The 7356-nt window shown below is 40.1% G+C and overlaps 1 non-coding gene across 1 annotated transcript; it reads left to right on the top strand.

Moving 5' to 3' along the window:
- Nucleotides 1-6949: 6949 nt before the first annotated feature.
- LOC127099332 (small nucleolar RNA R71) lies at nucleotides 6950-7056 on the top strand. The gene has a single exon (XR_007793848.1). It is a non-coding gene; the product is annotated as a small nucleolar RNA R71 (small nucleolar RNA).
- The last annotated feature ends 300 nt before the right edge of the window (nucleotides 7057-7356 follow it).

The following is a 7356-nucleotide window of genomic DNA, read 5'->3' as shown; positions in this document are numbered from 1 at the left end:
TTATAATTGAGGAAATTCGTAGGATTTAGATGTGGAAATGTTTGACTTCGTGAATTCGAATAGGATCTGTTTTGTGGTAGACAATAGGAAGGAATTATTGAGAAAAATCGGACTGTGGAAGGTTGAATTGGCAGATCTCGTAGCAGAGAAAGCCATTGCAGATCTGGGAGTTCTGAGTTCTGGTCATACGCGTATGGCACTAGGCAATACGCGTATGGGACAACTGAGAAGAGGGAGTTTTGGCGCTGGTACGCGCCATACGCGTGTGATACGCGTATCCCTGGATGTGGTACGCGTATGGTGTATGTCATACGCGTATGAGTGAAAGAGATGAGGGTTTGAATGTGAAAGTGTCTCTGTTGGTACGCGTATGAGGTTGTGGTACGCGTAGCATACGCGTATGAGAGTGGGCAGTACGCGTATGGATTGGCCAGGCGTGGGCAATACGCGTATGGACATAGGCAATACGCGTATGGGCAGAATTGTGATTTTTCTGTGCTGTTGTTGTGCAGTTTTTGGTTGTTTAGGCTGAGTGATGTACTTAGCTGAGGTATGATGTTGTAGGGATCATTTCCCGTTATTTTGAGTAGCATAGGTATTAGTAGAGTGTGCTAATACTATGATTTAATTATATGGCATGAGATGATGTGCTCTTGTGATAATGTGTTGATGAGATGTGTGGATATGCATGATGCTGTGAATGTATCAGTTATGTATGCATTGGTGAAATAGACTGTTTTATGGCTTAGAGTGTGAGCTTATGTCTATTCTTGAATTGTTGTTGTTGTTGTTGCATTGCTAGGTGATTAGCATGCATATTCTAGCCTTTGGGGCTGTAGCTAATTCCCATTGTGAGGAATTAGTGAGTGAATTGTTGTGATAATTGTTGTTGATGTTTGCATGCTAGATGATTAGCTTGCATAGTCTAGCCTTCGGGGCTGTAGCTAATTCCCATGGTGAGGAATTAGTGAGTGAGTCATTAGATCTCAATGAGTGGGACTAGTGAGCTTAGTAGCCGTATCCGGAGGGATTGGTGAGCTTGAACTGTATGTTCAAGAAGAGTCGGTACCGCATTTCATGGAGTCTCATTGCATAGTGAATGCATGGCATAGCCTGTGGGGCTGTAGCTAATTCCCATCGTGAGGAATTAGTGAGTAAATCGTTGTGTTGTGTTGTTGGTGTTGAATATGGGTTGAAAATTATACATATGATATATATTATTGTTGAGTATGATGTTGGAGTTAATACTGCCGTTATTGAGTGTGTAGTCTGATTAGGGTGAATGGTTGCGTTATCTACTTAACATTACATAATGTTGTATAATGCCTATTACATTGATTGAGGAACTCACCCTTACAACTATTTTTCAGGTAACAAGCAGTGAGTTGAGTAGAAGCTATTCTTTGGAGTCTAATGTCGTCTTTAGCGGGTCATGCTCTGATAGATGTAACATCGGGAGGGGATGTTTTAATTTAATTTGATATTGGTTGTTGAATGATTTACATGTATCGTGTTACATGCTTTACATGGATGTTGGATTTTATTCCGCTGCGAATTATGCAAAAGAACCTTATTTTGATTTAATAAATGAGCATGACAGGACGTTTTGATAATTGTGGTGAACTGATTGTGTGACACCCTTCGGGGCATAATTACTCTGATGAATATATTGTTATTTTAAATTATAATATTTTGGGGTATTTAGAAGGGTGTTACAACGGTCATGTGTAACGGTCATGTACTTAATGTGTGACGGGCGTGGCGTTTCTGTGATGGGCGTCACGCCTCTTTGACGGGCGTAACACTGCATGTGACGGTCGTCACATGCAACGGTCACAATTTTTGCAAAAAGGCCAAAAAATAAAATAAAAAAAATTTAACAATAGTAACGATAGCAGAAACACAGTACGACAGTAGTATAAAATAAAATAAAAATAGTATGGAATTAACAGCAGTAAAAATAAACTGATGGAAGCAACAAGTACATTACTGCATAGAATCAAGGAAAGGGAGCAAAATACAAGTAATAGTCAAAGAAGGGAAACGCTTAAAAACAAAGATAACAAATTAAAAAGAATGGCGGGTTGTCTCCCACTAAGCACTTTGTTTAATGTCGTAAGTTCAACAGTAACATTGCGATATATTAGTTTTGGAGTTGAGCAGGCATCTCTATAAGTCTTAGACTATTTGAATAGTCTCTATTATAAATATTATGATAATGTTTTAATCACTGCCCGTTTACCATAAACGGTTCATTATTTCTACCTTTGATTTCTATCGCACCGCTTTTAAAAACTTTTGTAATTTCGAAAGGGCCTGACCACCTAGATTTAAGTTTTCTCGGAAAAAGCTTAAGTCTTGAAATAAATAGTAGCACTACGTCGCTGACATTAAACTCTTTCCTAGATATACGTTTATCGTACCATTTTTTGGTTCGTTCTTTGTATATCTTGGCATTCTCATAGGCGTCTAGTCGAAGTTCTTCCAATTCGTGAATGTCTAAAATTCGCTTCTCGCCTGCGGAAGTATAATTTAGATTTTGGGTCTTAATTGCCCAATAAGCTTTGTGTTCTAATTCCACAGGGATATGACATGATTTACCATAAACTAATTTAAAGGGGGTGGTCCCTATTGGGGTCTTGTAGGCTGTCCTATAGGCCCACAGAGCTTCATTTAGTTTAGATGACAAGTCTTTTCTAGATATTCCGATAGTCTTTTCTAGAATTTGTTTGATCTCTCTATTCGAAACTTCGACTTGCCCACTGGTTTGTGGGTGATAAGGTGTTGCTACACGGTGTCGAACTCCATACTTCAGAAGAAGTTTTCCAAAGATATTCGATATGAAATGGGAGCCACCGTCACTAACGACTAGTTTTGGCACACCGAATCTAGGAAAGATTATGTTCTTGAACAACTTAATCACTACTCCTGTGTCATTTGTCGGAGAAGCTGCAGCCTCGATCCATTTCGAAACGTAATCGATAGCTACGAGTATGTACTTATTACCAAAAGAAGACGGGAATGGTCCCATGAAGTCAATCCCCCACACATCAAAGACTTCCACTTCTAAGATACCTGTTTGTGGCATTTCATCGCGTCTTGAAACGTTACCAGTGTGTTGGCACCGGTCGCAATTTATAACCGCATTATGGACATTTTTCCATAGAGTAGGCCAAAAGAGGCCCGATTGTAAGATCTTAGCACAAGTTTTTGAAGTGCTTGTGTGCCCACCATAGGGGGCGGAATGACAATGAGAGATTATGTCGTCTATTTCATCCTCAGGAACACATCGACGGAAAATACCGTCGGTACCTCTTTTGAAAAGCAGAGGTTCAGCCCAGTAGTATTGTTTTAGATCATGAAAGAATTTCTTCTTTTGTTGGTATGATAGGTCTGGTGGAAGTATTCCAACAGCTAGGTAGTTGACAAAATCAACATACCATGGCAGAGTTGCATTCGTATGAATTTCTTCCACGAATTCTTCTGTTTCGGTATCATTTAAGGTCAGTTCAGACATGTCGCTTTCCATTTGGGCTATAAGTCGTTCGTAAGGGAAATCATCATTGATTAGAATTTGTTCATGCTTATTCTCTGCTACTACGTTCTCAGTACCCTTCTTATCTTTTATCTCTAAGTCAAATTCTTGTAAGAGTAGAATCCATCTTAAGAGTCTTGGTTTGGCATCCTTCTTACTTAGCAAATATCTAATAGCAGCGTGGTCAGTATAGATAATGATTTTTGCTTCTACTAAGTAGGAACGGAATTTGTCTAAAGTGAACACAACGGCTAAAAGTTCCTTTTCAGTGGTGGCATAGTTCATTTGAGCAGGATCTAATGTTCTACTTGCGTAGTAGATAGCATGAAGTTTTTTATCCTTTCTTTGTCCTAGCACTGCGCCTAAGGCATAGTCACTCGCATCACGCATGATTTTGAATGGTAATCTCCAGTCAGGTGGTTGCATGATAGGTGCGGTGATTAAAGATGTTTTTAATTGCTCAAACGCTGTTAAACATTTCTCATCAAAGATAAAGTCAGTGTCTTTCATTAATAAACCAGTAAGTGGTTTAGTAATTTTCGAGAAATCCTTGATAAAGCGTCAGTAGAAACCGGCGTGTCCTAAAAAGCTTCGTATTTCTCGTACGGTTTTCGGAGGTTGAAGATTCTCTATAATTTCGATCTTAGCTTTGTCTACTTCAATTCCTTTATCAGATACTACGTGTCCTAACACGATTCCTTGTTGGACCATGAAATGGCATTTCTCCCAGTTCAAGACGAGGTTCACCTTTACGCATCTTTCAAGTACCATTTCAAGGTTTGATAGACATCCTTCGAAGCTCTGCCCACAAACAGAAAAATCATCCATAAAGACTTCCATAATGTCATCTATAAAGTCAGCGAAGATTGACATCATGCATCTTTGGAATGTTGCGGGAGAGTTGCATAGTCCAAATGGCATTCGTCGATAAGCGAATGTACCATAAGGGCATGTGAAGGTTGTTTTCTCTTGGTCGTCGGGATGGATAGGAATTTGAAAGAATCCTGAATAACCGTCTAGATAGTAGAAGTGGGAATACTTAGCCAATCTTTCAAGCATTTGATCAATGAAAGGTAGAGGAAAATGATCCTTTCGAGTGGCTTTGTTTAGTTTCCTATAATCGATGCACATTCTACTTCCGGTCACAACTCTTTGTGCTATAGATTCGCCCTTCATGTTCTTAGCAACTGCAACACCCCCTTTCTTGGGTACTACATGAACGGGGTTAACTCATTGATTATCGGAGATCGGGTATATGATTCCTGCATCTAATAACTTTTTTACTTCATCCTTGACTACAGTAGTTAAGATTGGGTTGATCCTTCTCTGGTGTTCTCTAGAGGTTTTACAATCTTCCTCTAGCATAATGCGATGCATATAGATAGAAGGACTTATTCCTTTTAGGTCAGCGATGATGTAGCCTAACGCAGTTGGATATTTTCTTAAGACATCTAGTAACTTTTCAGTTTCCATCTGTCCTAAGTCAGCGTTGACTATTACTAGTCTTTTGAGTTCAGTGTCTAGGAATTCATATCTCAGGTTCTTTGGTAGTGTTTTTAACTCTAAGTCCGGTTTCTTCGGGCATGGCATGTGGTTGGGTGTAAGTGCTAAGCATTCGCTTAGACTATCATTTTGGTATGGTTCACGCCAATTATCATCTTCAAAGATTAGAGGGATTTGGATTTTCATTATATCAGAATATGTGGTTTCTTGCATATCCATCTTTCTTACACACTCGTCTATGACATCCAGTAGATAACACGTATCGTCTATAGCTGGCGCTTGTAAGAATTGTGTCAAGATGAATTCAACCTTTTCTTCTCCAACTTCGAATGTTAGCTTACCTCTTTTCACGTCTATTATGGCTCCGGCGGTAGCTAAGAAGCTTCCCAATATAATAGGTGTACTGGCATCTTTTTTGATGTCCATGATTATGAAGTCTGTAGGAATGTAGAATTTCCCTACACGTACTGGGACATTCTCTAGTATACCAACAGGATATTTGATTGAGCCGTCAGCTAGTTGGACAGACATCTTGGTTGGTCTTAGTTCTCCCATGTTGAGCCTTTTACAGATGGTTAAGGGCATTACACTATGTTGGCTCCTAGGTCGCATAGAGCTTTGTCTATGACGAACTTTCCAATGACACAGGGTATGGAGAAACTACCTGGGTCTTTTAGTTTGGGAGGCATGTTGTTTTGGATTATTGCGCTACACTTAGCAGTAAGTGTAACTGTTTCGTTATCCTCGATCTTTTTCTTACTGGATAGGATCTCTTTAAGAAACTTGGCATATGAGGGCATTTGTGTGATGGCTTCTGTAAAGGGAATTGTAATATTCATTAGCTTTAGAAGTTCAACAAATTTCTTAAATTGCCCTGCGGTTTTAGAATTTGTGAGTCTTTGAGGATACGGAATGGGTGGTTTATAAGGTGGTGGAGGCACATAAGGTTTTTCTTTCTCTTCGGCCTCTTGGGTATTACCTTCCTTCTCCTTCGGTTCACTTACCTTCTCAATTGTTGTTTTGTCTGGTTTTTGGTACATGGCGGGATTTTGGAGTCTTGGAACTACGGGTCCGTCCAGTTCTTTTCCACTCCTCAATATAACGACATTTGCATGTCCTTTTGGATTAGGTTATGGTTGTCAAGGAAATGTGCCAGCGGGAGCAGCAATAGATTCTTGTTGTTGAGCCACTTGTGAAATCTGTGTTTCAAGCATTTTGTTATGGATGGCTAAGGCGTCTACTTTGCTCGCTAATTGTTTAAGTTGCTCACTAGTATGTATGTTTTGGTTCAAGAAGTCTTTGTTTGTTTGAGCTTGGGTAGCTATGAAGCTTTCCAGCATTAGTTCAAGGTTGGACTTCCTAGGCATGTTAGGAGAATTATTAGCTGACTTTTGATATCCAGGTGGAACAACGGGTGCTTGGCCAGGTGCATACAGGGCGTTGTTATTCTTATACGAAAAGTTATGATGGTTTTTCCAACCTGGGTTGTATGTATTCGAATAAGGGTTTCCTTGTGCGTAATTTACTTGATCAGTGGGGACTCCTGCTAATATCTGACATTCTGGTGCAGTGTGTCCAGGAGTTCCACATAACTCACAGTTTGGAGTCACGGCAGCCACGGTGGCTGCGGGTGGTATGGTCAAGTTGTCTAACTTTTGAACAAGGGTCTCTACCTTTGCATGGACATGGTCAAGGCTACTGATTTTGTACATTCCACTTTTTGTTTGGGACTTTTCTACTGGAGTTCTTTCACCTCCCCATTGGCAATGGTTTTGGGCCATGTTTTCAATGAGATGATAGGCTTCATTGTATGGCTTGTCCATAAGTGCACCGCCCGTGGCAGCGTCTATTGTCAGTCTTGTGTTATACAGAAGCCCATTGTAAAATGTATGAATGATCACCCAGTCTCCGAGACCGTGATGTGGACATATCCTCATCATGTCTTTGTATCTCTCCCACGCGTCATAGAGAGATTCTACATCTTTTTGTCGAAATCCATTGATTTGAGCTCTCAGCATATCAGTTTTGCTTGGCGGAAAATATTGGGATAAGAAAACGTTCTTCAGTTCTTCCCATGTTGTAACTGAGTTGGATGGCAAGGATTGCAACCAAGCTCAAGCTCTGTCTCTTAGAGAAAAAGGAAAGAGGTGTAGTCTTATCGCATCTTGAGATACACCATTCGCCTTCACAGTGTCTGCGTACTGCACAAACTTGGTCAAATGTTCATTAGGGTCGTCCGTAGGATTTCCAGCAAATTGATGTTGTTGGACGGCTGATAATAATGAGGGTTTTAGCTCGAAATCGTTTCAATTGATAGC

This window comes from Lathyrus oleraceus, chromosome 6, assembly GCF_024323335.1.
Source record: "Lathyrus oleraceus cultivar Zhongwan6 chromosome 6, CAAS_Psat_ZW6_1.0, whole genome shotgun sequence".
NCBI classification, from domain to species: Eukaryota; Viridiplantae; Streptophyta; class Magnoliopsida; order Fabales; family Fabaceae; genus Lathyrus; species Lathyrus oleraceus.
The sequence above is the reverse complement of the archived record's forward strand: the minus strand, read 5'-3'. Positions and strand labels throughout refer to the sequence as shown.